The sequence below is a fragment of the Desmodus rotundus genome, chromosome 1 (genome assembly GCF_022682495.2).
Source record: "Desmodus rotundus isolate HL8 chromosome 1, HLdesRot8A.1, whole genome shotgun sequence".
Lineage (NCBI taxonomy): Eukaryota > Metazoa > Chordata > Mammalia > Chiroptera > Phyllostomidae > Desmodus > Desmodus rotundus.
This window is the reverse complement of record NC_071387.1, coordinates 78,063,492-78,074,730: the sequence shown is the minus strand read 5'-3', so window position 1 is coordinate 78,074,730 and position 11,239 is coordinate 78,063,492.

Here is an 11,239-nt window from a genome sequence, read left to right as displayed (position 1 = left end):
GGAGAAACCCCTGACAATATATTGAGTGACCATTGAATTTATCCATAACGCTTCCTTGTAAGTTCAGAAAATATTAAGAGAAGAAATCCAACATTTAAACATATATAGGTAATTCCTTACCAAAAAATGACTCATAGATGGAGAGCAGGGTGACAGCTGGGATGGGGGGAGGTTAGGGGGTAGAGGGATGGAACAAAAAGAAAAAAGGACTCATGGATGACAGTGTGGGATTGCTGGGGGTAAAGGGGACTAGTGGTTATAGAAAAAATACAATAAAGATTTAGTAAAAAATTATATATAAACTGTGATTATATTCCTTATTTTCATGATTATACTAGTATTCAAATCAATAACCCAAAGATATAAGCATAGTTTAAAAACATTATTTCGATCTCCTAAAGGAGTAGAAAGGTTGAACAGAAATCTGATCATTGAGTCATAAATGTGTGAAAGTTTTCAACAAGTTATCAAACTTTAATATCTCTGAGTGTGTTGCAAGAGGAAAATCTATTAGCCTTTACCTAGAAATTCTTATATCAAAACTATTTTTCATATATAATGTTAAAAGATTTAATGATATGTATCTATTGATTCATAGACATTCACTAGAATAAGAAGCTTTAAAAGAACAAGGAATAAACTCCATAAACTGAACAGCATTGAAGTATGTGAATATTTTCTGAGTTCTGTATTGCTTATCTATGTGAGTTTATATACGTGCATGCTGCTTAAGAGATACTTGTTTTATGTGTGTATTGGAATTCAATGTTGTAACAGAATTATGTACCCCTTCGTTTAGTAACTATTCTGATAGCTTCAATTTGCCACATGTGTATTAATAACAAATAAATCTTTTATAGGAAGTGTCTGAAAATTCAGAATCATATCACATTCCCTTTCTCATGATGCCCTCTGACATGTGGATACAGGAAAGGACATTGTTGCTAAACTGTCTCTTTTTCAGTGAAGCCAAATAATTAAAATATATACATTTAGCCATATGTGTGGCTATGGTTAAATGTGTATGCTATGGCCATAGCTTCCTGGTGTGCACACCCCCCACACACACACATGCACAACCATATATAAAATCTTAAATATCACTGATTCGTCAGAGCTATCAGGTATTCAAAGGAGCCATTTGAAAGCATTATTTATGGTACTTTCTAAAAATTTCTAGCTTTAAAAATGTATTATACTTTCCATCTCTGATGAAATAATGAATTTGATACATGTTGTCTAGTTTTCCCACTAGAGTCATTTTACATGGCATTTGGCATTCTCTGTCTCACTTAAGCAATAGCTTGGGTCCTTATTTCTCCCTCAACCACCTAGCTTCCCAAACTTGGGAGTTCTTTTCGTGCTCTGCATTCTCAGATACCTGATGCATTCCAGAAAGGTTGTTCAGTTTCAAGTCTGCCCAGCTGTTGTCTTATGGAGAGGTGCAATGGTCTTTCCTGCTCTCTACTTATCTGAGCGGTAACTGAAAGTTGTCAGTTGATTTTTAACAAGTGTTCTTAGGTGATTTGATGGGAAAAGGAGTATTGTTTTCAAAAGGGTGTTAAAATAACCGGATATTCTTGTATTTAAAATTCCTCTCTGCTTATACGATAATTAAATATATATTCAAATAGGTTGTAGGCCTAAACAAAATACTGAACAGTATAAATTTGTTAGAAAGCCTAGAAGAAAAGAATTGTACTTTGAGGAACACCAAGACTTTTAAGATTTAATACAAAACATAAAACATAAAAACAAAAAATTAAGTTGGAATTTATTAAAATTTAAAGTGCTTTTCACGATTTTATCAAAATGAAAAAAGAAATCACAGATTGGGAGAAAATATCTTTAGTAGACGTATCTGACAAAGGACTTGTATGCACATGTGTAAAGACCATCCATAAAGCTATAATAATACAGAAAACCCAGTTAAAGTGGGAAAAATAAGAAAAAGGTTAAAGCAGACATTTTACAAATGAAGATATATAGTTAGCCAATACGTTGGTAAGATTCCAAAGTTTTAGTCATCAAGAAAGTAAAAATTAAAACTATAAAATAATAGCATTATAAATCCATTTGACAGTTCTGTATCTATAATGCAACAAACAATTTTACTTCTAGGTATTTACCCCAGAGGAACAAAGAATTGTACCAAAAAATTTAATAAAAATAATTTTTAAAGAACTGTACCACAATATTCATAAAATTTTATTTATGGTAGTCCCAAGTAGAAAGAACTAAAATGTCCATCAGTTGCCCTGACTGGTGTAGCTCAGTTGTTGGGCATCGTTCTGCAAAGAGAAATGTCACTGGATTGATTCCTGGTCAGGGCACATGCCTGGGTTGTGGGTTCAGTCCCCCGGTCAAGGCATGTGCAAGAAGCAACCAATTGATGTTTCTCACATTGATGTTTTTTTCCTTCTCTTACTCCCTTTTCCTCTCTCTAAAGATTAATAAAATCTTTTAAAAAATAAAATGTCCATCAACTGATAAATGTATAAACTGTTATGTTACTTAATGGACTACAACTCAGCAATAAAAAGGAAGCAAGTCCTAATGCATGTAACAACATTGATGGAGCAAAAAGAGAAAGGGCTCATGGGCACCGTTAATAGTATGGTAATTGTGTGGGGGGTGGGGAGAGTGGAGGTGGAAGCAGAAATGAGGAGGATAAATGAAAATGGGAAAAATAAAATAAAAAAATAATAAATAATTAAATAAATACAAAGTAAGCAGAAGAAAGGAAATTACTAGGGCATAAATCAGTAAAGTTAAGAAAAACAAACTAAAAGCTGAACTTTAAAAATATAAATAAAATTATTGACTATATTTCCTATTCTATATTTTAAATTCCCATGATCATTTTTTTTAGTTTTATTTTTATTATGTATGCTGTTACAGTTGTTTCCGCTTTTTCTCCCTTTGTCCTCTTCCACCTATCCCCCTCCTCTCCCCACCCCAAACCAATCCCCATATTGTCTGTGTCCATGGGTTGTACATAAATGTTCTTTGGTTAATCCCTTCACCATCTTTCATCCCGTCCTACCCCACCCCCCTTTCTGGCTGCTGTCAGGCTGTTTTATGTATCTAAGCGTTACTGTTTAGTTCGTTGGTTTACTGTATTCATTAGATTCCACATATAGGTAAGATCATGTGGTATTTTTCTTTATGTCAAAGGGGTACAAGATTTATCAGGGTAATCTCTTCAGAAGTTATATAAATGTTTAATCATGTTGTGCACCTGAAACTAATATAATATCACATGTCAGCTATAGTTGAAAAATCAAAAATATTTTCAAAAATGCCATTACCTGTAAAAAATATAAATAAAATTGATTAACTTCTAGCCAATGTAATAAAAAAATGAAAGAAGACACAAATAAATAATATCAAAAGTGAAAGTTGGGACATCATTACAGATGCTATGGACATTACAAAGAGAACAAAGGAATACTATGAATTACTCTATGCCCACAAATGTGATAACCTAGATGAAATGGACTAATTCTTTGAAAGATACAATCTACCAAAACTCACATATAAGAAATAGACAATCTGAATAGGCCTATATCTATTCAAGAGATTAAATCAATAATTACTAACCTTTCAAAACAAAGCGCCAGGCCCTGATGAATTCACTTGCGAATCCCAGCAAACACTTAAGGAAGAGATATGAATTCTCTCCAGTCTCTTACAGAAAGGAACACATGTTAACCTGTTCTGTGAGGACAGCATTGCGTTAATACCAAAACTGAATGAAGACACTAGCAAATAAGAAAACTGCAGACCAGTGTCTATCGTTAGCGTAGATGCAAAATTCTTAACAAAATATTAGCAAATTGAATCACATAATGTATAAAAAGAATTGTACACCACAACCAAGTGGGGTTTACCTCACTTATGCAAGGCTAGTCCCAGATTTAAAAACAAAGGTAATGTAATATTATCCATCACATCAACAGGTTAAAGAAGTAAAATCATATGATCATATTAATTGATCCAAAAGTGATTTAACAAAATCCAAACTTATTAATGATAAAAACTCTCAGCCAACTACGAAGAGAGGGGAACTTCTTCAACTTGTTATAGAACATCCACAAAAATCTTACCACTATTATTGTACTTAATGGCCAGAAACCAGAAGCTCTCTCACTAAGATAAGGAACAAGCAAGGATGTCCCTTCTCACCATTCATTTTCAACATTGTACTGGAAGTCCTACTCATACATAAGGCTCATAAAGGAAATAAAATATATACATAATGGAAAGAAAGAAATAAAGCCACCTTTGTTCACAAATGTCATGATTGTCTATACAAAACATCGAAAACAATCTACAAAAATTACTCCTGGAATCAATTATAGCAATATTACAGGATATATAAGGTTAATATACAAATGCCAATTGTTCTATATACTGGCAATGAACATGTGGAATTTGAAAATAAAGGCAATACCATTTACATAAGCACCCCAAGAAAAGAAAATCTTAAAATATAAATCTAACAAAATATATACAAAATCTATATGAGGAAGACTACAAAACTCTGATTAAAAAGTGAAAGAATGACTAGACAAATGAAGAGGTATTCCATGGTTATGGACAGGAAGGCTCAATATTGTCAAGATGTCAGTTCTTCCCAATTTGATCCATAAATTCAATGTGACTCCAATCAAACCCCCAATTTGTTTTATGGGTATAAACAAACTGATTCGAAGCCTATACAGAGAGGCAAAAGAACAATACTAGTGAATGTGGGGAATTGTTCCACGCTTGGGAAATGTGGCTCAGCCCCCACTCGGAAAACCAGTGGGGAGTGAGGTTGGCAGTCAGGACCTACGTCCACGGATAGGTTCTCCCGTGGGGAATCAGGCCTGCATTGTACCTAGGCTGCTATGAGACTTGATCTTGCTAAAACTCCCTCACCCTGAATTGAGGCAGCAAATGTTTACTGAGTATCTTTAACTTCCTAAAGTCTGTGCTAAACCACTTAAGTATGGAGTGTGAGCAGTTTCCCCCTTGAGCTGTAACATCCTTCTCTTTTAAGTAATTAGCAGTATTCTGTCCTTTGTTGTCCTTAAAAGGTAATCACCTGTGATGAACCTGTGCATAGTAAATAAGGATTGACCTTGATGTAATGTGCCCAGAAAAGCAATAAAAGCCTGTCCAGGTGGGGGTCAGTGCTCTCTCCTCTCTCTCTCTCTCTCTCTCTCTCTCGCTCCCTGTCTCTCTCCCCTCTCTCCCCTCTCTCCCCTCTCTCCCCTCTCTCCCCTCTCTCCCCTCTCTCCCCTCACTCTCCTCTCTCCTCTCTCTCTCTCTGTCTGTCTGTCTGTCTCGGGCTCTCTCTGGCCCTCTCGCCCTCTCTCACTTAGAGAGTGGCCATGCCATCCCTTTTCTTCCACAGGATTTCTGTAGTCCGTGTGTATTTGCATATTGCTGCCACAACAGCAGATCCTGCGGGCCAGGATCTGTGTCAAGTGAATACAATATTGAAAAAAGAACAAAGTCAGAAGACTGACATTACCCAATTTCCAGACTTTCTATAAAGCTATCGTAATAAGACAATGTGGAATTGGTGAAAGAATAGACTAACAGGTCAATCATACTCAGCAAAGAATGAGGATAGAGAATATATAAAATTCAGTCACTTTTTTAACCAAGCTGCTAAAATTATTGCTATTATGACGGATGAGGGAATACTCCGTTCTTATTCTAACTAACCTGGGAATTTAAACGTTTTTGAAATTTCCATGCCTGGATATACCTCTGGACCTCCATATAATCCCCTGACTACTCATGAAGGACTCACGTAGCCAGACCACCTAATTACCTACAGAATGACTTCAGTATAAGTCCACTTGACATCCATTATTCAGACCACACAATGTGACTAGACTTCCTGATGCCCATCTTCTGGGCTACCTTGCATCCATCATCCACACTGCCTGACATCTGACTGATAACTATCCTGGACCAATCATAGTGTTAAGAATGCGTGACTGATAATTATCAAGAATTTGCAGGAGAGGGGTGGGCTGGATGGAAGGGGGCAAAAGGGAAAAAATTGGGACAACTGTAATAGAATAAATAACATAAAAAATTTGGAAAAGAATTCGCTTTTTACTATAACAACTTTTGGCTCTTCTTTGGAAAACTTCTAGTTTTTTAAAAAATATACTTTATTGATTATGCTATTACAGTTGTCCCATTTTTTTCTCCCTTTTTTCCCTGTCTGCCCTGCACACACCCTCCCACCTGCATTCTCCCACTGTAGTTCATGTCCATGGGTCATACATATAACTTCTTTGGCTTCTCTATTTCCTATACTATTCTTAACCTCCCCCTCTCTATTTTGTACCTACCATTTATGCTTCTTATTCCCTGTACCTTTTCCCCCATTCTCCCCCTCCCCACTGATAACCCTCCATGGGATCTCCATTTCTGTGGTTCTGTTCCTGTTCTAGTTGTTTGCTTAGTTTGTTTTTGTTTTGTTTTGTTTTTTAGGTTCAGTTGTTGATAGTTGTGAGTTTTTTGTATTTCTACTATTCATATTTTTGGTCATCTTATTTTTCTTAGATAAGTCCCTTTCACATTTCATATAATAAGGGCGTGGTGCTGATGAACTCCTTTAACTTGACCTTATCTGGGAAGCACTTTATCTGCCTTTCCATTCTAAAGGATAGCTTTGCTAGATAGAATAATCTTGGATGTAGGTCCTTGCCTTTCGTGACTTGGAATACTTCTTTCCAGCCCCTTCTTGCCTGCAAGGTTTCTTTTGAGAAATCAGCTGACAGTCTTATTGGGACTCTTTGGTAGGTAACTGTCTCCTATTCTCTTGCTGCTTTTAAGATTCTCTCCTTAATTTTCATCTTGGCTAATGTAATTATGATGTGACTTGGTGTGTGCTTCCTTGGGTCCAACTTCTTTGGGACTCTTTGGGCTTCTTGGACTTCCTGGAAGTCTATTTCCTTTGCCAGATTAGGGAAGTTCTCCTTCATTATGTTTTCAAATAACTTTTCAATTTCTTGGTCTTCCTCTCCTCCTTCTGGCACCCCTATTATTCAGATGTTGGAGGGTTTAAAGCTGTCCCAGAGGTTCCTAAACCTGTCCTCATTTTTGGAATTCTTGTTTCTTCATTCTGTTCTTGTTGAATGTTTATTTCTTCCTTCTTTTCCAAATTGTTGATTTGAGCCCTGGTTTCCTTCCCTTCACTGTTGGTTCCCTGTACATTTCTCTTCATTCCACTTTGCATAGCCTTCATTTCTTCCTCTATTTTGTGACCATACTCAACCATTTCTTTGAGCATCCTGATCACTAGTGTTTTGAACTGTGCATCTGATAGGCAGGCTATCTCTTCATTGCTTAGTTGTATTTTTTCTGGAGCTTTGAGCTGTTCTTTCATTTGGGCCATATTTCTCCATCTGGGCACTCCTATTATGTTGTAAGGGGAAATTTATTTGCGAGGGCAGGGCAACACACGTAGGTGCATGGTGGCACCGTATGTGGGGGAGGGGTCCATGAGGGAATAACACTCTTGGACCCCTCCCCCACATACGGTGCCACAATACAGAGCTTGCTTGGCTCTTGACTGGCTTTTAATTACTTTCCCCAAAACCCATAAGGAAATTGGGACCTTCTGGTGCTGATTCCCAGCTGGGTGGGTTTGTGTACGTTCTAAGACCCTGTGAGTCTCTCCAACATACCCCAGTATGTGGCTGGGAGTTTCCCCCACTGCTGCCACTCCCACAGGTTTTTTCAGTCAGAGGTTTAGAGGCTTTATTTCCCCACGATGGAACCCTGGGTTGCTGGGTCTGACTCACTCCCCAGTTGTTCCTCTTGGTTTATCCGCACTCGAATGTGAGACCACTCAGTCTGCCAGCTGCTGCTTGGTCTGATCTCGTACTCCAGCTGCCGCCTTGCCACATGTCCTCTCTGCCCTGGCTGCCCATCTCTGCCCCCCTTACTGGTCTGGGTGAATGTTTCTTCTATAACTCCTTGGTTTTCAGACTTCCATACAGTTCAATTTTCTTGCAGTTCTGGTTATTTTTTGTTTTTAAATTTGTTGTCCTTCTTTTGGTTGTGAGAGGAGGCAAAGTTTAGGTACCTACCATCTTGGCTGGAAGTGGTCACTTCTGGGTTCTTGTGTAGCTGTGTTCTCAATTTGCAGAACTCTAAGTCTCTTGAATAAGTCGTTATCATTTATTTCTAGCCAAACTAGACTCTTTGAGTTTATTTGACAGAATAGAATAATGAGTCCAGGAACAGATGCACACAAATATAGTCAACTGATCTTTGACAAGGAGTAAAGGTATTTCATGACCCATGAAATACTTCATAAGCTGTATTTCATTAAAATTAAAAGTTTCTGCTCTATAAAAGGCACTGTGAAGAGGATGTGAAGACAAGTAGAGACTAGGAGAAAATACTGACAGAGATATATCTGATAAAGGAAGGTTACCAAAATATACAAAGAACTCTTAAAACTCAACAAAAAGAAAACAAATAACCTGATTAAACAATGGGCAAGAGATCAGAATAGATACTTCACCGAAGAAGATATACAGATGGCATATAAGCATATGAAAAGATGATCACCATTATATTTTATTAGGGAACTGCAAATTAAAACAACAATGAGATACCACAACAGACCTATTAGGTCAAAATCCAAAACACTGACACCACCAAATGGTGACAAGGATATGGAGCAATAGGAACTCTCATTCATTGCTGGTTCAGCCCCTTTATAAGGGGTGTTCGATCTTGCATAAATAATATCTGAAAGTACACGCAAATCAATAAGAAAACAATAATCACACAACTTATGCATCTACTAGGGATGAACTTGTTAAAATTTGTGTGCACACCTCTGAAATTAGGGACCAAATTAGGAAACTCTGAACACATTTTATGACTCTCTTTTTAGATATATATTCATGCACACACTTGTATATAAACACACATGCACTTTTCTTGGTTTATAATTTGTAACAAATTGTTTTATACGGCAATGATAAAAAGAATAAGTTTTGATTAGCAAGAAAAAAAGGACTAACATTACCAGTAAATTAGTGCAGTTTATGTGAATCAAGGTATAAACTTTATTTTGTTGACACTTTAAGGACCTTAATAAATACTTTTAGTTTCCTAAAAGAAGAGAATAAAATTGGAGTTTCAATCAGAATTCTAAGAAGTTTTTTCTGGTGTTTTTCTTTTTGACATTTATATTTTTTCTTTGCTTAACCTAAAGGAATGATTCCAACTTTCATTACAATAAAAACTTTTAGTCATGATTAGAAAAGAACTGAAAATGCACAACAATGTGTCTATATTAACACGGATGCTATTACTTTAAAATTTTTTAAAAACTGATTCTGGTCCAATAAAATTTAAGTCTAAGGAGAAAATACTAAGGAACAGATGCACACAATACTAAGAGAAAATACTAAGGAGACAAGAGAGAGAAAGTAGTATGTATTAGACTTGGTATTTAAAGCAGTGGAAAGAGAATGTTTATAACCTTCTTAGAACAAGGTATGTGCTGGAACAAAAGCCATATTCATGACATTCATTTTTCAATAAATAATTTCCATAGGGATTCAAGCTATAAGTAATGAAAAGATATGTTTTTAAATTTAAATTTCTTAATTTTTTAAAAATGATTTTATTTTTAGAGAGAGAGAGAGGAGAGAAACACCTATGGGGGTGACTTTCCCACACTCCCAACCAGGGACCTGGCATGCAACCCACGCATGTGCCCTGACTGGGAATCAGACCAGTGACCTCTCAGCTGATATGAGTGACTGCTGCTTTTTATTATTTATTCATTCATTTCCTTTGCAACACCCAATCCTGACCAAATTCAGCTGCCTTGGAACCTCTGCAAAACAAACTAACCAAAACTCCAATCCTCTAATTCCTTTCTAACACTCTCAACACTTCATAGCTGCCATATGTATGTGTGTTCAACCTCACTGCAACTACTATTAAAACTCAAATTGTTGAACTACAAGTGTGTTGCTGGTGGTATTTGGCTGAAGTACACTGACATCTTCTAAAATTATTGGGGTTCTGTTAGGAAGATCTGTCTCTTCATTTGTTTTTATCTTATATGGACACATGGAGATTTAGCTCATTCTTTGGGCTGTAATCCATTATTGAATTTATTATTTTGCTAAATATGTTCCAGCTTTGGTCATTGTGAGCTCTTTCAGGATGTCTTTGTGTCCTTTTACCCTTCTTGTAATGGGCTTTATTTTTTAGAGCAGTTTTATGTTCAACAGAGAAATTGAGTAGAAAGTACGGAGTGTTCCTATATATCTTCTGTGCCCCCAACTCCTATAGCCTTCCTGACTAAAAACATTCTGTACCAGAGCGGTACACCTGTTATGCACAATGAACCTACACTGATATATCATTATTACTCCTAATGTAGCAGGACTCACACAATGGGTTATGTTACAAATGAAAACCTAAGTCAGCCTAAATCTCACTGTTAAGGAACCTAACACACATCAATCACAATCCTCTCTCAGATTTGCTGGTTACTTTACCTTAGAAGATAGAACCTGCCTTATGAGGAAATCTCTGATCTCCGAGGCAATCATGCCCTGTTTCCATGTTGCCTCTTCAAGTGTTCTGTAAGATTTGCTCTTGCACAAAATCCCTCAGAAGAGTAATCCACTGCTTGTTAGGCACTGTACTTCCTCATTCCATGGATTGTTTTCCCTTGAATAAAGGACATCAGATTTGTTACTAAATTGTTTTACTTTTGGCATTTGACTAATACCCCTTTACTTAGCAGCTCTGAATTAAAAGGCATACTTTGAACAGTCCAAGCATTTCCCTTCATAAACTTTATATTATAAAATTTCCAAACACAAAGAAAAGTAAAAAATAGTAAAATGAGAATACCAATATTCTAGAGGTAGAACTTAACATTTTGCTGTATTTGCCTTTCTAGTTATTTCATTACAAATAAATGATACAATGCTAAGTACTTTACTATGCATCTTGAAAACAAAGTGAACTTACCTACATAACCTTAATGTCATTATCAGAATTAACAAAGTAACGGTAACTTCCCTCAATACCAGTCCATATGCAAACTTCCACATTCGTTCCCAAATGTTTTGTTTTCTCCAACCAGGATCCACCGAGGACCGCACATTATATTTGCTTGTAAGTAAAAGTTTAACTTATAACCTCTTGGGCTGTGGTAGAATCTGCTCTCTAGTTA